This window comes from Dermacentor albipictus, chromosome 5, assembly GCF_038994185.2.
Source record: "Dermacentor albipictus isolate Rhodes 1998 colony chromosome 5, USDA_Dalb.pri_finalv2, whole genome shotgun sequence".
Taxonomy (NCBI): Eukaryota; Metazoa; Arthropoda; class Arachnida; order Ixodida; family Ixodidae; genus Dermacentor; species Dermacentor albipictus.
This window is the reverse complement of record NC_091825.1, coordinates 169,278,799-169,293,279: the sequence shown is the minus strand read 5'-3', so window position 1 is coordinate 169,293,279 and position 14,481 is coordinate 169,278,799. Positions and strand designations below refer to the sequence as shown.

At 46.4% G+C, this 14,481-nt stretch overlaps 1 pseudogene; it reads left to right on the top strand.

The window, feature by feature from the left end:
- The first annotated feature begins 6,347 nt into the window (after positions 1-6,347).
- Positions 6,348-6,529, top strand: LOC139060627 (U2 spliceosomal RNA; annotated as a pseudogene).
- Positions 6,530-14,481: the final 7,952 nt, after the last annotated feature.

Below are 14,481 nucleotides of genomic sequence, written 5' to 3'. Positions count from 1 at the left end.
CGGTTGCCTCCGCGACTAAAATAGTCCCGCTCAAAAGGCTACGCCTCTAAAGCCAGTAATTCTCAGTATAAAGACTTTTGTATTCTGACGACCGGTTTGGTAGAGCTCTTGTGATAAGAATGCTACAGCGCACGCCGAATAGCGAAAGAAAAATAATCCCGTGCCTTCTACAATGCAGCGCGTCGTTTGCTTTTTAGCTTCATTGCAAGAGACAAAGGAAGAAAGAGCAGGTCTGCATGGCTTTTGGGCTGGTTTACATGTAGACGGCACATTTATTATTTGTTTTCCGAGCTCAAAATTATTCAGTTGCTATTTTACAAGTACTAAAAAATACATTTATCGAAACCATTGCAAATCTGGGGCGAGAAGACGATCGAGGCAGGAAAGGTACAAAAATGCTTCATTCATCGTTTTAAATAAATACTCTTGGTTTTAAATAGCATAAGAGTTATATTTTTGAGTTTTGTGTTTCCACAAACTTATCTTCAAGAATGTGATAGTTCTTTTTTTGTTCCTTTCACGGCTTTCTTTGTTTGTTTTTTTTTGCAAGGTTGCAGTGTCGCCAGTTCGCGTAGCGAGCGTCAGCGATGCTCGCTGCAGTCTTTCGTCGCCGGATCACGGCTAAGAATAAACGCACGCGGCACAAATAGTGCATCGTAAGTTCGCAATAATATTTCCGGCATCGTAGACCACCACAAACAGTCTGGGAATTCACTCTGACTAGGGGCAAACGCACACGACTGACACGATTCGGCCCAGTTCGATACGCGGGCGGCCGTCTTCCACATCGGCGGCGTCACCGGCCTATCGGCTCATGACGTCAGTGCGGGCCCATTGGTGGAGGCTCATGTGCATCCGCCTTGGAAGAGTAAACGCCCTTTTTGTGGGAAGTTTCACCCGTCTATAGTATGATGGTGAGGTCATGTTTACGTGTCAGCTGTCTGTAACGATCGAAACGTCTCCGCTACTTATTCGACTATTGCTCGTTCCCATGTTGTATTTTTAGTAAACGGGAATGTTTGTCTCTTTTGACTGCTAATTAAATTTTGGTGATTAACAGTGTCGCTTAAGCTTCGTCTGCCGTTTGCATTTTCTTTGCGTAACCGCGATTGCAAGAGTAATCGTAAAACCGCGTACCACTCGAATAATGGCACTTTTGTAGGCATTTGTATCTCAATGGCAGAAGCTCTAACACATGGTAGTTGGCCAACCGAGCTGCTTTAGTTTTCTTTTCTCTCGCATTCGCTATCCTTTGGGCCAACGTATGTTCTCACTTGTGTGCGCGACGTACTGTACGAGATCCTCATATTGCCATTGTATTCTTGGCGAACCTACAGCGCACATTCGCCTGACATCTTTTTTTTTTATTGTCATAGAAATTGCAGGGACACTCGTGACGAAGCTCCGCCGATGCGGCGCAGGCAGTGTACGTGCGCCGCGGTTCCTTCGCGCGCCTTGAGCGTCGAAGGCCCGTCCATGTCCTTACTCGTCCGTGTCTTTGTTTAGCGCAATTCCCTTCTTTAATTATGTACGACCGACTCGCCCAACAACGTGCTCTCCCGCTTTGGAAGCTCTGGAAACGCGTCGAAGCAGCCAGACACGATCGCTTGTCGCCTCAGCACGCCAGCGTTGCGACGGCGAATTTCCGATATGTCGTCCAGAGAGATGTATTCGTGGTTGTCTGTGCACACGGCACAGATAGCAATTTAATCAGTAAGCGAAGGTTTACTGTAATTTACACTGGCGATAACACGTACAGCTGCTTAATTTACTTAATATAGCTGTCTGGTAATTTGATATCACTATCACTGCTTCGCCATTCGGGAGAAACTGCGTAATTATTGCTGTTTTCAGCTCGTTTGACAACGCGATGCTGACGTAGAGACATTAGGATGATTCCTTTTATCTTTGCATAGAGTTGAAACAATTACTGCTTTTCTGGTGACAGTCAGCTCAGCTAGTTGTCTAAAGCCACAAGGAAGCAAAGTTGCTGTAAGAAGGAGCAGATTGCTGTTAAATGTGCGGCTTGTTAACATGCACATTGTGGATAATAATTTGTGTACACATTTCTAACACGTCTTTCTTGCATACTTTACAGCCATGCTCTGTGCCTTCCATCAGCCTGATGTAACTTTGGGTCGACATCATTCTTCGTTGCTGCTCAGTACTGGAACAAGCTCACAGATATCGGTTAACTTTCTTAGCACCTCTGATTTGAACAGTGCATTTTCGTGTGCATGACCGCTGAAATGATCCTGCAGCATGGCTAGTAAATTATGTAGCTGCCGACGTACCCGTGATGTCTTCTGTTCAGTATCTGCACCAAGTGGTAACTTCCTCGGGGGCTCATGTACCGGCGAACTCTGGGATAGCTTGTCTTTCAAAAAGTGAAGCGCCAACAGTGACATCACAATGAGAAGGGCTGTCACTGTTGGCGCTTTGTCTTTTGAAAGATATGAACTAACTAGCCCCACAACGTGTTCTACTGAAATAACTTGTGTCTGTGACTGTTGAAGCAAGTTCACAGAAATGCCCCGCTAAATTTCTTAGTACCTGTAAACTACAGTGAATTTTGTGTCTGCGAACGCTTAAGCCAGCCTGCAGCAAGTTTTAGTGAATTGTGTAGTCGTGAAGACACCTGCAATCTTTTCAGAAATATTTGTATCTGCCGCCATGGAAGAACAGCCGCCATCAGCCTCTGGTCTCTTTCTTTGAGGCCGTCTGATATCAGAAACTCGTTAGGATGAATTTGTTTGTGTGACTGCTGAAACAAGCTGACTCAAATGCTGCTAACCTTTGGTACGGGTGACCTCAGAGAATGTATTCTTGTGTCTGTGACCTCTGAAGCAAGCAAGTTGCAAGGTGTTAGTCAAGTGTGTAGTAGCCAACGCACCTGTGACGTCTTCAGCATTATTTGGCTGCGACCACGGAAGAAAGGCCGCATTCAGACTTATGTTAACTTGCTTAGAGGCCTTCGAGCTGCGAATTGAAGTGAATTTGCACATGTGACCACTCAAGCACAGCAAGGATTTTGTAAATCCTAGTACCTGTGAACTCTGTTTGGTTTGGTGCTGAAGCAAGTGTCTTGTAACTGCTTTTGTACCTGTGTACCATTCTGTTATGTTCATGCCTGTAAATGCTAAAGTGAGCCTTTAGTAATCTTATTATTGACCAATGTATCTCTAAAATTGTTAGTATTTTTACTGTGTGTGACCACTGAAGTAAGCCCGCAGAAATCCTGAACGAAGTAGATTCCTTGATGGCTGAGACCCCTGAACTTTTCAGCAAATGTGCTTATGTACCTGCAACCGCTGAATTGAGCCAGCCCGCAGTAGGCCTCTTAGTAACTTCCCTTGTACCCCACCCTACAAAGGGATTTGAAAATTCTTTTACTGGTCGAGGTGCATCTGCAAAATATTAGCTCAAGTGAAATTGTCTCATCACTTCTCGAAAATGTTTGCTCTAATGACTTTCACCAGTATGTGTCATGGACGCAGAGTGCATTTGCCCTTTTAATGAGTGACCATACAGCGGCTGCTTGCGTCTACGACCGATGAACTAGTATCAAGTAACTTCGTTAACGCCTAGTGTAGTTGTCATACCTTGAGCATAACTTGTGCTACTGTGTGTAACTACTGAACACGGCCCGCAGAAAGGCTCTAGCAACTTTGTTACAGTGCCTAACATTTTTCGTTGATCGGCCTGCGAGCACGAATGTGAGCCCGCCTCATGATAACTTCTTAGTGGCCCCACTGCGAGTTCTTGCTTTCGAATGGGCATTTGTAAACAGTTTATTCTTCTTAAAACTTATTGTGCGCAAACAGGGACGAAGAATAGAAGCAACACAAGGGGAGGAGAACAGAAGCAACACAAGGACGAGCGCTCGTCCTTGTGTTGCTTCTATTCTTCGTCCCTGTTTGTTTGCGCACAATAAGTTTTAAGATGAATCTGTTCCAACTAGGCCGACTTGCAGTCTTGCTTCAGTTTATTCCTGCACACTTTTATTGGCCATGGTGCGTCATGACTTCTAATGGCTGAGCTTGTATGATGAAATTATTGGGCTTTGTTTGTTTGCATTGATGGGCTTTACTGAAAACTGCGTAGTGCATTTGAGAGTTGAACTTCTAATCTTCCTGCAAGTGTTTTATTGAATTAAATGCGGCATTTTTAATGAGATTATCAAATGATTCAGCAGCCTGCAGAACATTGTTTTGTAGCTTTGTTCCAATTAGCACAAAAAAGTATAGTTTGCATCTCCTGACTGACTGTAGTTTATGCGATATGTTTTGATTTAATGCATCTTTATCAAGTGCTGTGTAATGTGTTATCTTGCCATAGCAGGAAGTTAGGTACACAATGCTTAGCTGCGGTGCAGCTTTATTTAGTATGCTTTGCGATGCGGTAGGCTGCATTTCTGGCCTGTCTCTTGGTACTTCAGTTTTTGCATGACAGAAACGTTTGGTCGCATTACTGGACCACTGGGGTGGATCTTCAAGAGCCACGCATTTCGTTTTCATCGTTGCCCCACAAATGTACACAAAACAAGGACAAGCTTACTTTATTAATGGTATGTTAAATGCAGTAGGACGGCTGCACTGCTAGGGCACATTCTGAGGGACCTCGTATTATATAAATGTATCGTCAATGCGGATGCCCTGTGCATATCCTAAATTCACAACCAAATGTCCCATAAACGTCCTTTGGACGATTGGTAACACAAAATGGCCTAGAAGCGTCCTACATTCCGACGATAATGTCCTTAGGACGTGCTCGGGATTATGCAGTAAGAATAATCCATATTTAAAAATCTCTTGGACGTCCGAATGTTTCATTCCGACGTGCGTGGGACGTTTCTACGAACGTCCATTCGCGTGCCTGGGACGATCCTATGGACATCTAAAAGGACCCACAGGATTTTTACGTATGTCCTAAGTACTTTTTAATGTCCCACTCTGAACATCTGTTCGACATCTGTAGGCGGTTCGTGGTTGAATGGGATCATCCAGCCCTCTAACAGTCCCTGAGAATCTCCGGTTGTCCTCGTTAAAAAAATATGCAGTGCCATTCCGCTCTGTGAAGGTGGATGACCAGCGAAGCTGTGTATGTGGGTTCCTTTATGGCGAACTCTCCATTGCCGTGCGTCAAACGCCGTATGCACATACACGGCAGGCGAGGCGCAACTAGTCGCTGCTTCACGATGTTGAGCCTAGGAAGATAATAAAGCACCGGGGGTATACAGAACCCATGTATTGTTGGAAAACGTGGCACGGCACCTTTTACTAACGAATCCTGGAACGTAGAACAGACACGTACTATCGTGAGCAATGTGAGCAGGAACACGCGAGCGCGTGGCAAATAGCTTTGAAACCGAGTTGGAGTGATACGCGGAGGGCGCTGTCGATAACAGAGGGGAAAGGGGGGCGCTCGTCCTCTAACTGTTGGCACTCCCACCGCGCTTGCGTTTGTTGAAAACGGCAGCTTACGGCGTTTCACTGGCCGCCGATAGCGGATAATACGGTTACGTGCACAGTAACTTACAGCGAGTAACCTTTTTTAGACATGGTTTTCTTTTTTTTGAGACCGTTCCTGCGTTTAGCGCTAGGTATTTTCAGTCATACCCCCACAGGAACTGATGTATATCTTATGAAGCGCATCGTGTCACGCGTTCCAGAAAGATGGACATTTTTCCCAAGGAAGTAGCTCTCAAATTTTGACGTTTCAAAACAGTACTGCTACTAGCCACGCTTCGGTGCACAAAGTTATCAATAACCGCTATATCAAAGAGCTTTATCAATGTTCGCTGGCGGTGGGAAGTTCTGCACTTTGTATAAAGAGACGCATGGGGGGAGTGCTAACAGTTATTAGAACAGCGCCCTCCTTTCCACTTTATTTCGATGGTAGCCGCCACGTATCGTCCATAGCGGGGTTCGAGGCTATCTGACACGCGCTCCTGTGTTCTCGCTCATATTGCACACGACAGTACTTAACCGCACTCCGAGGGAGCACATTGCTTCTCCGTAGCGAAGTCGATCGCGCGTTGGTCGACGTCCCGCAGTGCAGTAACGGCTGTGAGGACACCCGAAAGCCACAAGCGGTCACCACACAAAACAAAGGCCACGCAAAATTGGTTCCCCACAAACTCCCTCTGGAGCCTCGCTGTCGCTCCGGTGAAACGTTCCAAGTGTGCGGGATCGGGGCCACATGAACGGTTCGCATTCCTTTCCACCTCGCGGTCCTGTCGGGCAGCACACTTACGGGACCACCACCACCACAGGAGAGCGGAACGAAAGGAAAGGAGATACGCAACGGCTTGGAACACAAACAAAGAGAGGGCGATACGAAAATAGACATGGCCGACGCCGGTCAAAACGGGGTATTTGGGCTTATCCGCTTAATATCTGATACGGATTATATTTGGACCTAAGATATTAAACTTACTCTTGCAGGTTGGCGGAGTGCTTAAAGCATGTTTCACTTCCGCCGCGGGTCGGCCCGGTATTGCGCTATCTTCGGCATCGGCCCAAAAATGGGGAGAAATTCTCGATCTATACGGCTCGACAGACGCACGCATTTTTTCCAGAACCTAGCCATATACATCTTTGCTGCAAGAATATGGCTCCATAGGGTTCTATGTCGGGTATTGCCGCCTTAACCGAATAACGCGCAAAGATGTGCACCCGTTGCTGCGCATCGACAATTTCTCTGAAATTCTACAGGGAGCAGAATTATTCGCAGAATCTGTGCTCCGGGTACTGGCTGGTGCCAATGGCAGAAGCCGATCGCCAAAAGACACGCTTTTTAACACCTGGTGAATTCACCGTCATGCCCTTCGGCCTCTGCAACGCGCCTGATACTTTCGAACGAATGACGGATTCTTCGAGGGCTGAAGTGGAACACGTTCCTTTGTTATTTAGATGACATTGTGTTTTTTTTCCACCGACTTTGCGCCGCATCTCAGCCTCCTCGAGGAAGTCCGTGTGTGACTCTCTACTGCAGGACTGCTACTAAATTTGAAGAAACGTCACTTCGGCGCTCGCAAGCTTACTATTCTCGGTCATGTAGTTTCAAAAGATGGTATCTTTCCGGACCCTAAGAATATTAGCGCCGTATCCGAGTTCCCTAAACCAGCCACCATGAAAGAGCTTCGCTGCTTCATCGGCCTATGCTCATATTTCCGACGCTTCGTCCGTAATTTTCCTCCTATCATTGCCCCCTTGACGCACCGGCAATTCTGACCTATCGGCCTAGTCTCCGGCGTGCGAGGACGCATTCCAAGAATTGTGCAGCGTTCTCAATTCGCCTCTAGTACTGCGACGCTTCGAGTCCTTTGCTCCAACTGAGTTCCACACGGACGCTAGTAGTGTTGGGCTAGGCGCTATTCTTGCAAAACGCAAGGATAGCTTTGGAGAGTACGTCGTAGCCCATACCAGCCGCATCCTTGCCAAAGCCGAGGCTAAGTACTCGGTTGCTGAGAATGAATGTCTGCCTATTATTTGGACTGTCCAAAATTTCGTCCTTATGTTTATGGGCGCCCATTTGACATGGTGACCGACCATCATGCCCTTTGCTGGTTGTCTTCACTAAAAGATCCACGGGTGAGCTCGCTCGTTGGCCATACGGGCATACAAGCATACGACATCCGCGTTGTTTACCGCTCAGGCCGAAAGCATTCAGACGCAGACGCTCTTTCTCAGTAACCCCTGTCTTCTGGTCCTGTCCACTCGTCTTGTTTCACCTGCGGTGCCTTCGCTCTGAACACTTTCGACATGCCATCTGAGCAGGGCGAAAACCCATGCATCTCTTCGCTTATTGACTTCCTGTCTAGCCACTCACCAGCTCCGATCTCTCGGACGCTCCGTTGCCAAGCCACGCGCTCCGTTATTCGGGATAACCTGTTCGGCCGCCGCAACTGCAGCTTGTTATTTCCTGGCACATCTGCTTCGACATCTGCGCCACTTTCCATGACGATCCACAATGCGGCCACACTGGTGTATTAAATACATACTCGCGCCTCCAGCATCGGCACTACTGGCACGGTATGTACCGTTTCGTTCACCAGTATGTCCGGTCACGTCCCATGTGCCAACGACGCAAGACGCCACCTCAACATGCTGCCGACCCCTTGCAACCTTTGCTATGCCCCGCTCGAGCATTGGAACGCGCCGGCATTGAAATGTACGGTCCGCTTCCTAACACTCGAAGCGGCAACCGTCGGGTTATAGTTGCTATCGACCACCTCACGCGGTACGCTGAAACTTCAGCCCTAGCATCGGCCACAGCAAAAGACGTCACCGGTTTTATTCTTCGAAACCTGATTTTACGGCATGTAGCACCTCGAGAATTACTCAGGGACCGCGGTCGCGTTTTCCTCTCCAACGTCATTTCAGCATTGCTAAAGCAGTGTCGCATCATTCACCGCACTGCCGCGGCATATCGTCCCCGAAATAATGGGATGGCACAGCGTTTTAACCGCACCCTTGGCGACATGTTGGCCATGTGTGGTTCATCTGGCCACTCTAATTCAGATCGAATTCTACCTTTAGTCACCTACGCTTACAATACTGCAACGCAATGCACCATAGGGTTCTCATATTTTTTTTCTCCTCTGAGGACACGAACCTTCATGCACTACGGACACGAACCTACTCTACCGCCTGCATGCTTCTGAGTCGACTGTTGTTTCCCAAGTGGCTGCACACGCCAAAGAATGCCGTCAGCTGGCTCTTTCGCTCACATCTCAGGACCAGTGGTGCCACAAGTATCGCCGTCACGATGCATCCACTACGGCTACGTGCTTTGCTTCCGGCTCGCTGGTCAGGTTGTGGGTGCCCTCTACTCGCCCAGGCCTATCCTCCAAGCTGCTTTCCAAGCACCATGGTCCCTATCGGGTACTGAAACGAACATCCACAGACAACTGCCTCATCGAAATGATGGAAGAGTCTTTCGAACACCGTCGTGGCGGCCAAGAAATTGTCCACGTCTCCCGGCTCAAGCAATACCATGACCCCCCTGTGTTCTCCTGTCCTTAGGTCGCCAGGATGGCTACTCTTTCGGTGGGGAGTGATTGTACTGAAGGCACTGGGCGCGGTGCTGGTGAAAGAAGAAGACAACGAAAACCGCTTGCTTGCGCGCGTCGCCATAGCACCGACTGACTTGTTCCCGCCTACCGCTGCAAAGCTACCAGTGCTGCTAGGCAAGCACCCCCATTGTAGTGGCGATAAATTGCCGTTGTGTATTCGCTGTCGGTAACTTTCTTTATAGAAACAAATTAACCGTCATTTGTTCAACATTTGTTCGTCATCAAGTTGTAAAAATTATTAAAGACGCAATCTGAGTAGGCAAACGGACATCATCATCATCATCATCGTCATCATCATCATCGTCGTCACCATAATCATCATCATCACCATGGTTCGCCCACTGCAGGGCAAAGCCCTCTCCCATACTTCAACAACCCCGATCATGTACTAATTGTGGCCACGTCGTCCCTGCAAACTTCTTAATCTTATCCGCCGACCTTTCTGCCGCCCCCTGCTACGCTTCCCTTCACTTGGAATCCAGTCCGTAACCCTTAATGACCATCGGTTATCTTCCCTCCTCATTACACGTCCTGGCCATGCCCATTTCTTTTTCTTGATTTCAACTAAGATGTCATTAACTCGCGTTTGTTCCCTCACCCAATCTGCTCTTTTCTTATCCCTTAACGTTACACCCATCATTCTTCTTTCCATAGCTCGTTGCGTCGTCCTCAATTTAGGTAGAACCCTTTTCGTAAGTCTCCAGGTTGCTGCCCCGTAGGTGAGTACTGGTAAGACACAGATATTATACACTTTTCTCTTGAGGGATAATGGCAACCTGCTGTTCATGATCTGAGAATGCCTGCCAAACGCACCCCAGCCCATTCTTATTCTTCTGATTATTTCCGTCTCATGATCGGTATCCGCCGTCACTACCTGCTCTAAGTAGATGCATTCCCTTACCACTTCCAGTGCCTCGCTGCCTATTGTAAATTGCTGTTCTCTTCCGAGACTGTTAAACATTACTTTAGTTTTCTGCAGATTAATTTCTAGACCCACTCTTCTGCTTTGCCTCTCCAGGTCAGTGATCATGCTTTGCAATCGGCCCCCTGGGTTACTAAGCAAGGCAATATCATCAGCGAATCGCAAGTTACTAAGGTACTTCCCATTAAATTTTATCCCCAATTCTTCCCAATCCAGGTCTCTGAATACCTCCTGTAAACACGCTGTGAATAGCATTGGAGAGATCATATCTCCCTGCCTGACGCCTTTCTTTATTGGGATTTTGTTGCTTTCTTTATGGAGGACTACGGTGGCTGCGGAGCCGCTATAGATATCTTCCAGTATTTTTACATACGGCTCTTCTACACCCTGATTCCGTAATGCCTCCATGACTGCTGAGGTTTCCACAGAATCAAACGCTTTCTCGTAATCAATGAAAGCTATATGTAAGGGTTCATTATATTCCGCACATTTCTCTATCACCTGATTTATAGTGTGAATATGTTCTATTGTTGAGTAGACTTTACGGAATCCTGCCTGGTCCTTTGGTTGACAGAAGTCTAAGGTTTTCCTGATTCTATTGCGATTACCTTAGTAAATAGTTTGTAGGCAACTGACAGTAAGCTGATGGGTCTATAATTTTTGAAGTCTTTGGCGTCCCCTTTCTTACGGATTAGGATTAGGTTCGCGTTCTTCCAAGATTCCGGTACGCTCGAGATCATGAGGCATTGCGTATACAGGGTGGCCAGTTTCTCTAGAACAATCTTCCCACCATCCTTCAACAAATCTGCTGTTGCCTGATCCTCCCCAGCTGCCTTCCCCCTTTGCATAGCTCCCAAGGCTTTCTTTACTTCTTCCGGCGTTACCTGTGGGACTTCGGATTCCTCTAGACTATTCTCTCTTCCATTATCGTCTTGGGTGCCACTGGTACTGTATAAATCTCTATTAGCCCCGAGACAGAGGAATGGCGCCCTCTCGCGAGTGACGTCACGGCCAGGACGCCGCTTGCTCCGGCTCGCTCGGCTGCCGCGCGCGGTCGTTCCCTTCGTGTATGCTTGGGGTATAGGTGGCTCGAGCCGTACGTATTGAAGAATACATCGGCTTCTTTCAGCTGCCATGGCTTAACCACAGTTTCTTCTTCAAAAGCGTGTGAGTCGAGAAACTTTGCGGCTTGGATATCGCAAGCTAAGTAGCGTTAAAGGGGTCTACTAGTTTTTGCAATGCATATATGCGCCGTGTCTATCGGTACATTTTGACTAAAAAAAGAATATCTGCAAATTCAACGCGCGAAGTTGTGCATGATGCTTCGCTAAACACTTAACATTCCTTTAGTATTTAGCTATGAGAGGTATTGCATTTTACGTGGAAGAAAAATTTGGTAATTGGCGTCAACATGTTATCCGATGTTAGAAAGACACTGCCCAGCGAAGCTGTCATCATGATTCCTATTACTCTGGTGTGTTGTTCTATTCAAATATGACCATTCATTAATGCGTAAAAAATAGTTAGGCGCGCATTTCTTATGAAAATGTTTGCTGCTACTTTCACCCCCCTCTGAAACCGGCCTCCAAAAAACGAATTGCTCATGGCTGCTAACACGACGGCGCGTCATGTAGAGTATTTACATAGTTAATTCACAAACACCATAGTAGCAATCACCTGAGAGAAAAGTTTCGTTGTTTAGATCGAGAGCCACTCAATTGAAAGTGATGAAATGTATCATAGTGGCCCTCAGTAGCCTTTATCGACAATATGGCACACCCCTGATCACGTAACGGTAGCAATCGACTGTCCGTATGGCGAGGCACGCTATGTTCGCGAAACCCATCAGTTCACTTCAACTTCGAATTAAAACCATAAGGAATTTTTTTACAGCGCCAACTGGAATGGCTAAAGTATTCTCGAGCTACTACTACGCAGCTTAGATTGCCTACAAAAGGAAAATTCAAGCACCTTTTGTTTCACCTTGTCTCGATCCAGCGTTATTTAATTATACAAACGGATAACTATTCGCTTCGTCGGTACATAAAAGAGAACCTTGCAGGCAAATTTAAGTTTGCTCCAATCCAATCGCAAACATTCATAAAGAAAGCACCACAAGCCTTGCATATACTTTCACTTGATTTCTGACCCTCCACCGGGGGAATTTCGATATCTTCAATATGTCCCATACTACTAGTCATTGACGCTTCGACTGCTTTCTGGCTGCAGCTATGCGGTCCAGCAGGCATACTTCACTAAAAAAATTGGGCCGAGCAGCCTGTGTCAGTTTGCCAAACAGATTCGTCTTGTATATTCATCAAGCAACAAGCACCAGTAAATTTCTCAAGTGAGTTTGATTTGATTTGATTTATTAATTTCCATTTACACACACACATGTACAGAGGAGTGGTAAATGGAGGTGGATGAGGGAAAAAAGCCGCACAGACGCGGCTTGAGGTAACCTCACCCTCTTAGGTACAATATGGCTGCATGGGGTAACACATCAAGCGCCATATAAATTACATTTATATAGTGGCCATAAAACATTGCAGTTGTACAATATATGAAAGCACAGTGAAATATTTCCACGATAACAATGCAAAACACACTGCGGCATTGAAATAAATAAATGTTATACACTTGGTAACATAGACAAAAAAAGAGGAACGTAACATGCATTATTAATCATTAACAAACGCGCTCTAAAGAGGTGAGTTGAACGTGTAGCACGGAAAAGGGAATATATATTGGTACATTCCTATTTGTACTCTGTAAATAGCTGTAAGCCTTCATTAACTTTACTTCAAATTTCCGCCGCTTAAAAAAAAATAAACACGTGAAGAACCACCTAATGTTGACAAGCAGTTAAAGAAGCAAGTGAGGCGTGTAGAATCTAAGCTCCAGTATTAGTTAAGTCACCGTGCTACTGCCGAGCGTTTCTGTGAGGAAATGCAAAAATTCGATATACCATGAACTACTCGTCATGACCAAACATGTTTTAGCGGAATAAAATCAACGTAACTGCTGTAGAAGTCATATATAGCCAGCTTTGTGACATACTTGTTGCACCGCGGCAGGTATGGTATCATAACTGGATTCCTATAGGCTATGCTTTTGCGATTGTCTATCCGCGTATGAAAAACCCGCAATGGGCTGGTCTGCGTCGCTTCGGCTGGAACTGTAGCGTTGCCTTCGAGAGCTGCATTGTTGCCTAAGAAATTAGCTCTTTGAATAAATGTTCGCAAAGGAAGACGTCGTAAAAATATATTTGAGACGACCACCATAAGTATACAAGCAGAGAGAACGAGGGCGAACAAACGAAAACACCGCAGAAAGCGCCCGGACAACGCCCGAACTGTAGCAGACGACAGGCGCGAGTCCTTGCCCTGACGTCACGCGAGCGGCGCTCGCAGCGCCGCTCGCGTTCGTTCTCGGGGCTAATAGAACTCCTCAGCCATTTGAACTATCTCATCCATATTAGTAATGATATTACCGGCTTTGTCTCTTAACGCATACATCTGATTCTTGCCAATTCCTAGTTTCTTCTTCACTGCTTTTAGGATTCCTCCGTTCCTGAGAGCATGTTCAATTCTATCCATATTATACTTCCTTACGTCAGCTGTCTTACGCTTGTTGAATAACTTCGAAAGTTCTGCCAGTTCTATTATTTCTGTAGGGTTTGAGGCTTTCATACATTGGCTTTTCTTGATGAGATCTTTCGTCTCCTGCGATAGCTTACTGGTATCGTGTCTAACGGAGTTACCACCGACTTCTATTGCACACTCCTTAATGATGCCCACAAGATTGTCGTTCATTGCTTCAACACTAAGGTCCTCTTCCTGAGTTCAAGCCGAATACCTGTTGTGTAGCTTGATCTGGAATTCATCTATTTTCCCTCTTACCGCTAACTCATTGATCGGCTTCTTATGTACCAGTTTCTTCCGTTCCCTCCTCAGGTCTAGGCTAATTCGAGTTTTCACTATCTTATGGTCACTGCAGCGCACCTTGCTGAGCACGCCCACATCTTGTATGATGCCAGGGTTAGTGTAGAGTATGAAGTCTATTTCATTTCTAGTCTCGCCGTTCGGGCTCCTCCACCTCCACTTTCGGCTATCCCGCTAGCGGAAGAAGGTATTCATTGTCCGCATATTATTCTGTTCCGCAAACTCTACTAATAGCTCTCCCCTGCTATTCCTAGTGCCTATGCCATATTCCCCCACTGCCTTGTCTCCAGCCTGCTTCTTGCCTACCTTTGCATTGAAGTCGCCCATCAGTATAGTGTATTTTGTTTTCACTCTACCCATCGCCGATTCCACGTCTTCATAGAACCTTTCGACTTCCTGGTCATCATGACTGGATGTAGGGGCGTAGACCTGTACAACCTTCACTTTGTACTTTTTATTAAGTTTCACAACAAGACCTGCCACCCTCTCGTTAATGCTCGATCCAACTGACGTCATTAGCGCTAACTACGTCAATT